We start from the raw sequence: 14,787 nt of genomic DNA on the forward strand, positions 1-14,787 counted from the left end.
ACGTTTTTGTCTATGGTGATAAATGTATACGGGGTGCCCCCCACCCCCCCCCCCATCATTGGGGAGGGGAGGCAATATATGTGACAGATGTGCAGAGTTCTGTACATCCACGAGTGATGACAGTACACATACACACCGGAAGGCCCTGGCGCCGGTGTGCAGCGCGCTGTGAAATGCCTGCACGTGTGTCCAAACTGAATGGCCAGAGGTGTTCCTTTCATGAAGGGGCACATGCCCCCCGGGGTATTGTGTGCAGTGGCTGCAGGGGACACACGTGGCCCTGCCCAGGACGGTGCACAGACCACGTGCCATATGATGTGGCTCTGTATATATCGGCGCCACAGACTTGGGGGCAGATTGATCCTGAAATGTGACCACCCCTGCGACTATTGTACACACCCCCATACACCCGCGTGAGATATACACACACTCTGCCCCGGCCATGCGTGCACTCCCACAGTATTACATGGTGCATACTGCTCAACGCCCCTTCTCCACGCAGGGGGGCCAGTAATTCCACTTTTCACGATAGGTGTATTTCAGTGACGCATGCATGCATACCGCCCCTGGTTCTGAATAAGTCTACACTGAACAGTGAGCACACGCATAGTGAATGTGTGCAAAGCCACGCATAGCGTTTGTATCATTAATGTCCGCACACACACTTCTCCTGGTCAATGCAGTGACAGGTAGGCTTTCCCTTACAGGTGCATATTTAAATGATTAAAGAATGCGCACGTATAGCCACTAATAGTACAAATACCTGCACCCCAAGGGGCGAGGCACGCATACTCACCGTAATAATGCGCGCACCTCTGTGCATGTCAATATCACAAACACACGCACACCCTTCTCGGGGCAATGGCAGGGTCTATCTTTTTTCACAGATGCTTGTCTAAGTGACTAATACATAGGCATATACATTGTACCCCAGCGGCGGATGCACGCAAACCAGTGCGGACTAACCTGTGCAGATTATGGCATATCATTACTATACACTCACTCGGGCACGCCCCTCTGTGTCCGTGCATCGAACAGTTACTCTGTTATTGCCAGATGCATTCAAGTGATTAATGCACTAGATAGTAGGCATAGATATAGTACCTACTAGCATATATACGTTAACACCTCAACCGTGGGTGCATGCATTATAAATAAGTACACAGATGCGTATTGTTATTGGTGAATGCACGCTGGCTTCCTATTCCTGGTTCGGGTCTCTGTACAGGTGCATTATTAATTACCGATGCAGATTTCCTGATCAGTGCGCACGTGCACTAACTTTGACTGCGCGTATGCCCGCAGCCGGAACCACCCTAAGTAATTATGCAGATCTGTGCAAGGTGTCGGTGCACTCGCGCCGCGCCCGGATCAGTGTACTGAAGTGATGCCTTATTAATTACTGATGCAGATTTCAGTAACCAGTGCACACGTGCGCCAGGCGCGGAAGGGCACACCTGCTCGCACGCACAGTCTGCCTAAGTAATGCATGCATATGTGCGAGTACGTGGTGATTAATGTATACGGCGCCTGCCCTTCCTCTGTAATATATGTATACATACACCTTTACAGTAGCTCGGCAGCTCATTGTGCATGTCTGCTGCGCTGGGCTCCCAGCCTGCAGCCCTCTGTGCCTGGCTCCTGCCTCCCCGGCTGCTGCTGTCTGTGCTGGGAGCCCCCTGTCTCATGCCCGGGCTGCGAGCGTGTGCGGATCCGAGCCTCGCGCTGGCCTGGGGCATCCTGCAGCCCCCGCACGCTCCGCCCGGTCCCTGCTCAGCCTCCCCAGGTTGTGCATCTCTGGGGCTGGGGTTTGTCTTCTCCGGTGGCAATGACCTCTGAGCCCCGGGCGCGGCCGGCTGCCCCTGCTTTGTCCGGAGGGGCGGACAGACCTAGAAGCTGTGCCCAGTGCAAGCCGAGCCCACCCTGCCCTGCGGAGAGGGCTGCCTCTGAACTGCTGACTCTGGCTCTTGGAGAGCGTTCAAGGACTTCGGGGCTCCCGGATCCAGGCTCCTGGACAGGCTCCACGGGGAGACATCCAAGAACGCATCCTTGTATATGTCACCACAGTGAGTGCTTTTACACTTGGTTCTCTGCTCTGTGTACGTTTGTATTTCTGTAGGGGACAAGGGGGGCGGGAACGGAGACACGGACAGCAGGAGGGAGAGAGGACGGATGGACAGCGGGAAAAAAAGTAAACTCCACAATCGCCCACGAAACAAAGGGGCGGGGCTTAAAAAAAGACCAACTCCCACAAATCTGCTCCCACAAAGATTGACACATCTCTCTTCCAATGGCTAGCCTCCATTTATGGAGTAGCCAATGGAAGAGAGAGGCGGGTTAAAGCCCAGTACTGAAGATCAAAATTTCTCGGCTGCGCGACACTGCTGCGCAGTGTACGCTAGGCCGAGACCTAAAAAGACAAACTGACATTTGACCTCTCCTTGAACAGACAGCACGTGTCGAGATAAAACAAGATTTTAAAGGCGTCTTTATTTAAAGGCATCTTTATTGCTCATTCAGTTTCAGGACTGACGCAACACCTGTTCCTTTTCAGCTGAAGTTCATTTGCCAAAACCAGCTAAAAGGTTCTATAATTAGTTGAACCAGATAAAGTCTGACTTGCCATAGCAAGTGGGCGAGTAGATTTTTTGAGGCCTAAATGCAATATATCAGAAATTTCAAGCTTATGTTCCATTGCTGATCTGTAATTATGAAGCATGCAGAATAGAGCCGATGTGTATGATTTGGTGTAAGGAGTGTCCGGTGTTTTGGTTGCAATCGGGAAGATATTTCTGTTGGCCAGTCTTCTTTAGGGGAGACTAATGTTTGGATCAAGTCAGAAAAATAATTGGTATTTGGTTACATATCATTTGCCGGGTATGGACAGTAGGGAGGGTGAATGTCAGGGTGTTGTAGCTTGTAATATCGGCTTGAGAGAGGTAGAGAGTGAATCTCTTGGGGTGAGGGTGGTGAATGCTCCTGGCTATTGGGTATCGGGGTAATGTGCCTTTTGTTGGGGTAATTGAGTCAAATGCAGCAGATAGCCTGGAGCTTAGGTGGGAAATAGTGGTACCACGTTGGGAGAGTGTTGAGGTGAGGTTAAGTTTGTGTTCTAAGGTGTCCTGTGAAAAAAGAGTGGTGCGATGTGATAATTTGTTGTTGGAGGATAGTTATGAGTCGTATTCATAGTAATAATTAGTGAGGTGATATGCTGTTTGTTGTAGGGGTTGTGCTATCTAATTAGTGCAATGCTAGTGGGATACTTTCACACAATTTCAGTCTAGTCTGCTTTCCACCTGATTAGCAATAAAAAAAAAATAGATGTTTATTACGCTATGGGAAATTTGGTCCCTGGCTGTTTTTCTGATGAGCGCCGTTTCAAACTTTGGTCTCAATATTCCTGATGCATTTTTAGGTTTCGCCTGGGGCACGGAGCTCCTAGCTCCGCCCCCAGGAGAAATCTTATGTCTCTACAGTGTACTGCTTAGTCCCGCCCTCTGTTCCATTGGCTAGCTCCATAAATGGAGGCTAGCCATTGGAACAGAGATCTGTCCGTCATGGCCGGACCAGATTCGTGGGCGTTCCTGCATTTTTTTTCCCTCTCCACCCTTTTTGCATAGTCATTGGGCGGTGGGCGGAGTTTGGTTTTTTTTTTGGGGGTGTTTGTTTTCGTCATTATGCCGACCACGGCTGCCGGAAGAAGTCCAGGTGAGTGCGTTCCTTCCCCCCCCCCTCCCGCTGTCCGTGTCTTTCCCGCCCCCCCTCCTGCTGTCCGTAACCGCCCCCCCCTCCCCGTGTGCCCGTAGGTGCTTGTTTTTCTGAGTAAGGAGACCCCCCCCCCTTGCCCTCAGGGGCTGAGTCTGCCATGAGAGGAAAACAAATTCCTAGTGCTGGGAAGAGAGCTGACTAAGCACAGTACTCCGAGGCCTCCAAAGGGCCCGAAACGAGCCTGGCTGGGCCGGGGACAGACGCACGGGGCCCTGTGAATATTGCACCTCGAGCACTCCTCCGCCCGGCTTAATCGCATCCTCTCCCGTACCCTTACGAGTCCCTCTGTCGCCCCGCCCCGCCCCCCCCCCCACCTACATTCATGTCTGCGCCCTCGCTGCTCTTCTGTGGTGCCCCCCCTTTGGTCATGTTCTCCGTTTTAGGACTTCTTTTAATAATCTGTTGTGTGCTGGGAAATGTAGTCTTCTTTCCCTTTCCGTGAGGCAGATAGCCATGTCTTGTACATGAAAGGGCTAGATCTGGAAACCTGGTGGCCTGCTGACCGGGGGTGACCCCCAGATACTCAATCTAGTGGTCCTCTCATTCCCCTCTACTCCTGTACGTTGCCTCGTAAGTCTCTCAGGACACCTTTCGGCCTGGTGAACCCATGAAGTATTGTCTTTCCCAGTTAGTCAATAAGTGGAGGGGAACATTTCTGGGGAGGTTAAGGGCAACTACGATTTTCACGGAGACTGATCTCGTTGAAGTGTGTAGGGGCCCAGTGTGTAGCTGCCCACTACATCTACACAGAGATTAGAATAATAAAACCCAAGAGGTCCGTCAGAACCAAACCTTTGATAGGCGTCCGCCAGCAGACACGGGTCGGGGGGGGGGGCAGGGAAGGTGACCGACCCGAACACTGCGCTGTGCTCGTCCACCCTCCCTCCATCTCCCCCACAGTACCCTCTCGCAGTCCTGCTGGGCCCCGGCGGCTTCTCCCACTCTGGGCCATCACAATCCTCGCTGTCCCCATTCTCTGCCTCTCTATTCCCGCTATGCCCGTCTCATCCCCCCCCCTTTGCTCGCTGCCACCCCTCACTGCTTCAGTATAACCGGGTCAGTGTGGAGGGGGCTGGCTTCCTTGTGGGCCCCTTGCATCGTGGTGCCCGCTTCACGTTCAGACATGACAGCGGTGACAGTCAGCTGAGGCCTGGCTTCGATTACAGATGCCAGGCCGCTTCCAGGGTCTTGATGTGGTTGTGGAATGCATCGGCGTTGAGTGTCTGGGAAAGACCCCTTCGGTATTTATTTATTTATTTTATGCGTTTTTATATAGCGCAGACTTTACCCGAAGGTGTCTGAGCGCTTCACAATAGGAACAGAACTGATATATGAGGAGAAAATTACAAGTGAACAAATGACAAATTACAAAAGCAGACGTTAAGTTACATGAGGCAAAAGTGAAAATTGTGAGCAAACAAAATACAAGAGGAAGCAAACGGTGCATTGCAGGAGGAAAAAGTGACATGTGTGCAGGTTACAAACGCGTACAAAATACAAGTAGAGGTAGTACTGCAATAAATGGCAGACACTCAAACACAAGAACACACGTTACATAGGCAATGGTGGCACTTGTGCAAGTATCTAAAGCAAACAAAATGTAAGAGGTAGCAAACAGTGTGTTACAAGAGAAAAGTGACGTGTGCATGTTACAAAACAGTACCAAACACAGGTAGAAGGATAATACTGCAATAACTGGCAGAACACCCTGGGAAGGCACTTCCATAGTCATGGAAAAAAGGATTCTCTATAATGTAAGGTCTTCCTTCAGATAATAGAAAGGGTGTGAATTAAATTTGGAAGTGTCTTTGAAGGAGAACTTTGAGGTCAGTTTTGAAGACCTGGGAGGAGGTGGTGGTCCGGAGCTGAGGCGGAAGTGAGTTCCAGATATTCACTGCGTTGCCTGAAAAGGATTGGGCCATCGATCTTTCCTTCTTGAAAGTGGGAGGTTCAAGCAGTAAACTTTCCGCATTATGTGATGGTCTAGAGCCTCCAGAGAGTTTCAGTTTATTCGCCAGGTTGCGAGGAGAGGAGGAGTGCAAGGCTTTGTGGGTGATACAGGCAGTCTTGTAAATAGATCTTGCCTCGATGGGAAGCCAGCGGAGGGTGGATAACATGGGTGTGAAGTGGTTGCTTCTTTTGGCCCCATAAATGAAGCGAGCTACTGAATGGAGAACAGATTTAAGGGGGGACAGGTGGGATTTCGGGAGGCCAGTGAGAAGAGAATTGCAGTAGTCCAGCCTTGAGAGGACCAATGATTGGACCAGGGTTTTAAGGTTCCCCCCTATCCCCCTCCCCCCCCCCCCCCCCCCCCCCACACCAGGAAGAAGCAACAAATTCCCCAAAGAAGGTGCAGTTGGTATCAAGCAGACTTTGCAATGGAGTTGATGTGGGAGATAAGATTGCTTTGTTTGTCGAGTATGACGCCCAGGGATTTTGCGCTGTCGACAATGATGGGTTTATTGTTAAGTAGATTCATCTGATCCATCCATGATTGAACCGGGGGAGGAGAAAGTGAGGAGGAGAGGAGGAGGAGGAATTCAGTTTTGGAGGGATTCAGAATCAGTTGATGTGTTGACATCCAGTTTTGAATGGAGTCCAGAGTAGAGCTTAGGACGGAGAGATCGTGAGTGGAGGCAACCTTGAGGTAGATTTGAATGTCGTCTGCGTAGAGATGGATTTACTTAGATTTCCCATTGGTTCTAAATAGAGATTGAACAATTTCTTTATGCCTTTATGAACACCTTGACCTACCGCCAAAGGAGATGAAAGACTGTTCGCTATTTTGATCATTTGGGATCTATCAGAGGGGAAGGGAAGCAAACCATTTAAGCACAGTGCCCTCCATGCCCGTTCTCTGTTGAAGAGTGTTGAGGAGAGTGTTGTGATTGACGTGGCCGGTCAAACCCGGCTGAGTAGGCTTGCCTCTAGCCAGGCAGCCCGGGCAGCCCCGGACACTTCGCCCAGTCGACTCCAGCTGAGTGGTCATGCCTCCAGCTTGCGAGCTCTGGAAGCTGTGTCCAGTCGACCCCAACTAAGACGCTTCCCCATCCCCTCCTTTGAGGAGTTTTGCGGCCTGGCACGAACGGTGCCATCGGGTTCTCCGCTTGACCCATTGCCACCCAAATTCTGAAAGACATTTCAGGCGGAACTCTTCCAGCCTTTGTACTCAATCTGCCTCCAGTCTTTGGACTCGGCAACGGTTCCCGAGTGCTGGAAGCTGGCAGTCGTGTCACCACTGCTTAAGAAACCGACTCTGGACCCCGCCTGTCTTTCCAACTACAGGCCGATCTCTTTGCTCCCTTTTCCTATTAAGATCGTGGAAAAGTTGGTGACCCGCTCCCTTTCGGGCTTCTTGGAAGAAATCGGGTGGTTCGATGAGACAGTTTAGTTTCCGTCCAGCGCATGGGACAGAATCCGCGCTGTTAACCGTACTTCACAATCTTCGTTCGCGTGTCGATAGTGGTCGGGCAGCCTTTCTGGTGCTGCTCGACATGTCGGCCGCGTTCGATACGGTTTGCCATCGGACCCTCATCAGGAGGCTAGAGGAGTGCGGGGTCACAGAGGGGGCAAGAGACTGGCTGGTATCCTACCTCAACAACCGGCAGCAGATGGTCGCGCTTCCTCCTTTCCGATCGGAGTTGCGGAAAGTAGGGCAGGGGGGTTCCACAGGGCTCGGCCATCAGCCCTATACTTTTCAATCTTTACCTCCGCCCTCTGGTCCAGCTTATAAAATCTTTTGGTATCTCGGCTTTCAATTATGCTGATGATACCCAGCTGGTCTTCTCCCTGGAAGGAAATAATGCGGTCCCGCTGGAGACATTCCATCGCTGCATGGCAGCTACAGCGGATTGGCTTCGGGCCAATTCCTTGCAATTCAACAGCACAAAGACCGAGGTGCTCCACTGCTCCATGGACCGGATTCCTCAGGTACTTCCGGAGAACTTCTGGCCATCTACTTTCCCCGAGACCGTGTCGGCCGCGGAGTCCGCTCGTAACTTGGGGGTGATTTTCGGCCCAAATTTACAGCTGGACATGCATGTTAATAAGACCATCTCCACGTGCATGATGCTGTTGCGCATGCTGCGTAAAGTCTTGCCCCTTCTCCCTGAGCAGGCCAGGCCGGAAGTAGTGCGCGGGACCATACTGAGTCGTTTAGACTACTGTAACGCGCTGCTTCTGGAGGCCCCAAAAAATCTGCTGGAGAAGTTACAACGGGTGCAGAACATGGCCGCTAAGCTGGCTCTCTCTCGCGCTAACCTTAGCTCCTCCACCTTCGCCTTAAGGGACCTACACTGGTTGCCGGTGCACTTGCGTGTATTGTATAAAGCGGCGTGCCTAGTGTTTAAGGCGGTACATCGACGGGGCCCAGTACCACTGCAGAATATGGTCGCTTGGTACTCTGCCTCGCGGTCCCTTCGCTCTTCTTCGGCACAATTGCTTGTGGTTCCGAGGTTCCAGAGAGTAAGGATGGGTGGCCGCTCGTTTAGTGTCGCAGCGGCCAAACTCTGGAACTCCCTGCCACTCCCTTTGAGAAGTCAAAGGGACTACTTCCCGTTTAGGAAAGCCCTAAAAACGCATCTCTTCCCTAGGAATGTCTGAGCAGTGGAAGTGCTGTTGACCGGATCTCAAGCGCCAGGATGCCCTTGGGGCGACAGGACCGCGCTATACAAGTACACCTACAATACAATACAATACAGTGTCAAAGGCTGCAGAAAGGTCAAGAAGAATAAGAAGACAGAGTAAGCTATTGGCATTGTAAATGACAGTGCCATATATTTATCTGTTTTCAAAACCAACACATAAATAAAAAGTTTGTCATTTACAATGCCAATAGCTCTAACTTTTCCGAAGGCAAAACCGTTGCATTGTAAATGCTTGTTGTTATTTTACTGGAGACGTGAACAGGAGTGACAATTAACCCCACCCCTTTGATCTGCCCATTTTAGTTAAGAGCTTTCACAAGAACTGTCAATAACTAATTAGACATGCTTACTAGAGAAATGGCTTTGATTTTCCAGGTACTTGTAACTTGTAAACTATACTCAATTGACCTGGATTTAGTAAGCTTCTAAAAGTTTTTAAAGTTTCTGCTTTTTTGTCAGATAGGGAACAAATCCAAGAAAACGAATCAGGGACCGTGGTAGGTAGATTGGGAGCTATGTAAGGATCATCAAAACAGTGTGTTGCTAATTTTAACACATCAACCAAGAAGATGGCTATAGACCTTTTTTGGTTCATAACAGCATCTGTTTTAGTCTAACATGAACCCTATAATCCAATATTATTTTATGAACTGTATATTGGCCATCTAAATGCATGTGCCCATTTTGCTGAAAATCACTATTTTGTCAAACCAAAATTATTTTCCACAGTTTCACTTCGAGTAATGGTTATAGAATTGCAGCAGGGGAGGGTTGGCTGTGGTCGTGGACTAAGAATGGATTTCCACAAATTCATTAGTAGTATGCCACGTGTCAGTACTCAGTTACTCTGGCTGAGGGGTTGGGAGCATAAATTCTCCTGCGCCCATATATCACCCAGACTGTATTTTAGGAAGGTATTCCATATGAATGCTGACGGAGCGAAAGGGCAAATTTTGAGGGGCCTCTGTGTCGCCCCTCCCCCTTTTTTAGGTCTCTGAGTCAGCGCATGAGCTGCTGTGCGAGACATTCAGAAGCGAGTTTTCCAAGTGCTGCCCGCATGCTTTTTCCAGCCGCCAGCTTGCTGTTACGCGCACAAGTGTGCGCAACGTGCACAGCTGCCATGTGGCTTTATCCTGTGAATCCGATCGCTATAACTTTCGCGGCGTGCACACACAACTCCCGGGCTTCTTTTCAGGCACTTCAGGTGCCCACTTCTTTTAAATCACTTTTGCGGCACGCGAGCACATGGCCCCCGTTCCCACTGTTGCGCATCCAAGACCCAGGCCCCCTCCTTTTGCTGTTTTGGTCACCCCGGTTATAAGGAGCATTTCACAATCGGCCATATATGTTAGCACTACTTTTTCTTTTGACTCGGCTTGTGGTTTAGGATTCTTGTGTTTATTGGTGGCCCCAGGAACCTTGGTGCATGTGCCATTGTTAATTTGCTCTCCATGTGGGTAACCCCACACCTCACTACCTGACACGCTCACTTTCGGTGGTACTGCAGTCTTCATGTGGGCACCCTGTGGCTAGTTAGTCTTTATTAAGCCAATTCTCGGCTTGTAGACAGCACTTTTATACCATTTTAATGTGTTCTCATTGTAGGCTTCCATGTGCCACACTACTTATCATCTTTTCAGGCACCCCGCCGGTGTCCCCATGAAGCACCTGTGAATAAAGTGTTCCGTTCAGCAGTCTAGTCCTTCTTGCCCCAAGCTGCTTCCAGGAATGTGTCCCCCGCAGGCACATCGGCCTTTAACCCCTTCCATGCTGATGACGGCCCCAGCCGTCCTGCATCACGGTGCTCGTGTGCTGATGACGGCGTGGGCCGCCATGAACCCGCCCACTCTTCATAACGGGCGCAGAATCGCGGCCACGTCCAAGGGGTTAATTACCGCACTCCCTGCTCGACTATCAGCACAAAGACTCACGCTGGCGCTTTCAACAGTGGATTCCTTCCCCTACTAAACTCTCGTTTCACTCTGTTCCTCGGCCCAGTGGCATTCATCCCCAGGTGAGCGAGCGACTCTTCTGTTTGGCGCTTGTATTGATCATTCACTTTTGTAAGCGCTTGTGTGTAAACCTGTAGCAGTAATGTCCAAAAAATGCACTGCAACTCTTGTTATATTTCTCTAGTAATTGCGCTGTTTGTCCTATGTACCTTTCTGATTATTTTAGAAGGAGAAAATTAAAGAAAGTAGTTTTAGCTGTATTCTCGAATGGTTTGCATGTCTAAATTTTCTACACAGCCATATGTACCTGCTTGTTTGAAAAACTGAATGATATTGTGTGTTTCCCACTAGTAAACATTCAAAACTTGCAGACGCCCTTAGTTTCATATTTTCATTCAATTCAATCTTGTAATTTTTTAATACTTTTTATGGCTCTTGTAGGTGTCAATAACATGCCTCCATTTAGTTTTTTGGTTATTCCACCCCCAAAACCATACCACTAACAAGAACTGTCTAACCCAATATGTCGACCCTTAACAAGCTGTCGTGCTGAAACAATATTTCTACTTGTATTGTCACACCAAACCTTGTCGCTTCTTCTTCTGTCTTGCAGTTAAATGTTTATCCATGGCCTAAGATACGACTGTGGAGAACTTAGTCACTCATTTTGTCACCCCTCCCCAAAAAATACAAGCTAGTGCCCAGAGGCGTAGCTGCCATTGGTGTACACAGGGGCCCAGAGGCAAGAGGGGCCCATTGAATCCTGATTATTGTTGTATTTTATCATTCAAGCATCAGTCAGGCGCACATTTCCGTCCATGCACTAGGGCCCATTTCACACTTTCTAGGCTACTGATAGTGCCCCATCAGTTTATGACACTGCAGTGGCATTAGGAACAGTCATTGGCATAGCCAATATGTCTCGCCTTTGGGGCCTTATAAGTGTTTAACCATGCAGCAGTTAATGTTGTTGCCCCAAGGATATTGTGCTGCATAACTAAATACTTATAAGGTCCCAAAAGCGAGACCTATTGGCTATGCCAATGCTTGTTAAATGTGTTCATTGCATTCTTCCATGTATAACTAATCCACTTATCGCATAAAGAAACAATATTCTTGCCTGGAGAAGAGAAGTCAGGTAGATTTTGTCCATGTTTATTCATGGCAATATCCAATGTAACATGAGTACGCTACCTACTCATCCTACATACTCAATTGATCGTGGAGGAGCAAGCATACCCAACTGGGGTAACAGGAAGCACACGTTAGCATATGGATAGAAAAATTGGAGGAGAAAATTTCAGAGTCAACTGCAACAAACGCATTCAAATTTCGATATGAGCACTACAAAAGAAAAAAACAATCAATATGAACCATGTAGGGGAGAGGATGTGGCCTAGGGGCTAGGGCGGCCGACCTCCAATCTGAGGAACCAGGGTAGAGTCTCGGCAGGTACGCTCAACAACCTGTGATTCTGGGCACATTATTTATTTATTTATTTATTTATTTATTTGAAAGTTTTATATAGCGCGGACAAGATCCTTGCGGATATCAGAGCGCTTTACACAGAAGGGGAGCATGAGGGAGCATAGTCAGATAGGTAAATCAGAGGAGCAAACAGTACATAGTCAAACAGGTAAATCAGAGGGAGCAAACAGTACAATCAAGTAACCCATGCATAGGGTGCAATATGAGGTAACGATCGGTGCATTAGAAACAAGTAGAGGTATAATACTGTAATAAAAGGCATACATTCGCTAGTTGATAATAGTCTAAAGAGGTCATTTCTTAGGGTGCTATATGAGCTAACGATCAGTGCAATATAGACAAGTAGAAGTATAACACTGCAATAAAAGGCAGATACTCGATAATTAATAATAGTCTAAAAAGGCCATTTCTTAGGGTGCTATATGAGCTAACAAGTAGAAGTATAATACTGCAATAACAGGCATACATTCGCTAGTTGATAATAGTCTAAAGAGGTAATTTCTTAGGGTGCTATATGAGCTGACGATCAGTGCATTATAAACACGTAGAAGTATGATACTGCAATAAAAGGCAGACACTCGTTAATTGATGAGTCTAACAAGGCCATTTCTTAGGGTGCTATATGAGCGAACGATCGGTGCATAAAAAGCACGTGGAAGTATGATACTGCAATAAAGGCAGACATTCGCTAAGTAAAATGAGTCTAAAGAGGCCATTTCTTAGGGTGTACAATCAAGTAAACCATGCATAGGGTGGAATATGAGCTAACGATTGGTGCATTAAAAACAAGTAGAAGTAAAATACTGCAATAAAAGGCATACATTCGCTAGTTGATAATAGTCTAAAAAGGCCATTTCTTAGGGTGCTATATGAGCTAACGATCGGTGCATTAAAAGCAAGTGGAGGTATGATACTGCAATAAAGGCAGACATTCGCTAATTAATGGTAGCCTAAAGAGGCCATTTCTTAGGGTGTGTGCAAGTAGTGAGAGAGACTAGTCCAAGATGGCCGACAAAGAGAAGGAGAGAGACCAGTCTAAGATGGCAGCCAAATTATAGGGATTACAGAGTTTGGTTTCCCTTTCTACTCTGGGAATGTCGAGTTAGTCCATCTTCCATGTTGATTGAGGGGGAGAGCAGAGTTCAGCTTCTATGCTGCTGGATGATTTATCTCTGTTTTGCTGCTACCTGACCTCGTTGGTATGTAGTTTCATGGTCATCTGGTGGGCAGGGGTGCGACTTATGGTTCCAGCTTTATGGCCCCAGCCAGATTAGCAAATGGAGAGTGAAAAGCCCGCGAAAAATACCAGTCACATAAAGATATCAGTTTAAAATTCCGGTCAAAGCGTAAAAAACAGAGTTAAAAAACCTCCATGAGTATTTAAGATGATGGGATTGCGAGTAGTAGCCCTTCGAGTCGCCCCTAAAGCTTTTCAAGTAGTTTTGTGTGCAGTATTCCAGGCAGGGAATGAAACGACTTGCATGGGTGATAGGGTAAATAGCTCTGCGAGCAGTTACCTTACAAGTCACCACTGACGCTGCTGCTCACATCAGGTTTATCCCTAGTTGCGCAGTGGTTACCCCCAACACACAGGCAAACAGGGTATATCGGCACTGTGAGGGGGGAGGGGGGAAGCCTCCCGCCACAACGCCGCCCCAAACATCCAGACAATGACACACCGGAGCCGTTCCAGATGCCCCCGTTCCGTACTCACCGCACCGCTGGAAGGAAAGGGGGGGGGGGGAGGCCTCCCGTCGAAGCACCACTTAAGACACACCACAGGGCACACCGGAGCCGCTCCAGACTCCGACCGCTCCCCTCTGAAAGAATCCTTGGGAGGGCGCAGGGGGGAGCGCTCGTTCACCCGCGCCGGCTCAGCCAGCGCCAGCCCCCTTTCACCCGTCCCTCGCGACACCGCTCGGTTGGGCACACCGGAGCCGCTCCAGACGCCGACCGCACCGCACTGGAAGAGTCCTTGAAGAGGGGGGGAGGGAAGAGCGGTCGTTTACCCGCGCCGTCTCAGCCAGCGCCAGCCCCCGTTCACCCGTCCCCCGCTACACCGATCCGTTGACCGTAGGCAGGGCATCTCCGCGTACAAAAGTCAGACTTTAATCTCCTTGTGCCTAAAAAAATTAATGTGTCAGTCTGTAACACAACTGGTGCTTATATAAAGCGCTCTGATACCTTCAGGTCTAGTTTGCACTATATAAAATAAACAAAAAAAGCATGTGCATATAATCCTCCCGCCTCCCCATCTCCTTGTGTCCATCCAGTTTCTTTATCCTGTATCAAGACTCAGTCTTGTCTAGCGGCACTGGTGGTGCCTATTGGGGGACATTCGGTTCCCATGCCACTTGGACCCCATGGAAAAAGTGAGCTGAGTGCCGCCTCCTGCTAAGCACAGCTCTTTAAACAGGGTGATGTTTCCTTCATTGGGGGTGGTGATCTGAGTTCGCCTCTAGTTTCTCCAGGTAGACATCCCAGTAGTTTAATTGGCCCCCACTCCCCTTTTGCACAACATTCTATGTGCCGCTAGTTCAGCTACAGCTCATTTATGCATTTCAGCCCGCCATCAGTTCAGAGGGGGTTCTGCGGCTGATTTCCACGCCATGGCTATGCAGCACTTTGCTAGAGTCAATGCCAGGTTTTGAAATCTCAGCAGCCCCTTCATCTTCTTAGTAAAGTACCCTATTTCTAGTATACAATGGATAGGGTCCAGTGGGAACAGCCAGCCCGTTACAGTCTGTGTGACATGCAGCCAGAAGGAGGATATCGCCACACACGACCACACCATGTGTATGACGTCTGCTTCCTCCATCCTGCACCTAGGACACTTAATATTCACCCCTGGATACATCTTTGTGACCCTATTCATGTTTAGATATGTAGGCTGCAGGAATTGAAATTGAATAATTCAGAACAAAGCAATGCGT

The 14,787-nt window shown here is 48.9% G+C and overlaps 1 protein-coding gene across 2 annotated transcripts in view; it reads left to right on the forward strand.

The window, feature by feature from the left end:
* The window catches only part of NKRF (NFKB repressing factor), a 116,781-nt gene that overhangs the window by 24,974 nt on the left and 77,020 nt on the right, over positions 1 to 14,787 (forward strand). The gene's annotated exons all lie outside the window — the stretch shown is intronic.

This window comes from Lissotriton vulgaris, chromosome 4_1 (assembly GCF_964263255.1).
Source record: "Lissotriton vulgaris chromosome 4_1, aLisVul1.2, whole genome shotgun sequence".
Taxonomy (NCBI): domain Eukaryota; kingdom Metazoa; phylum Chordata; class Amphibia; order Caudata; family Salamandridae; genus Lissotriton; species Lissotriton vulgaris.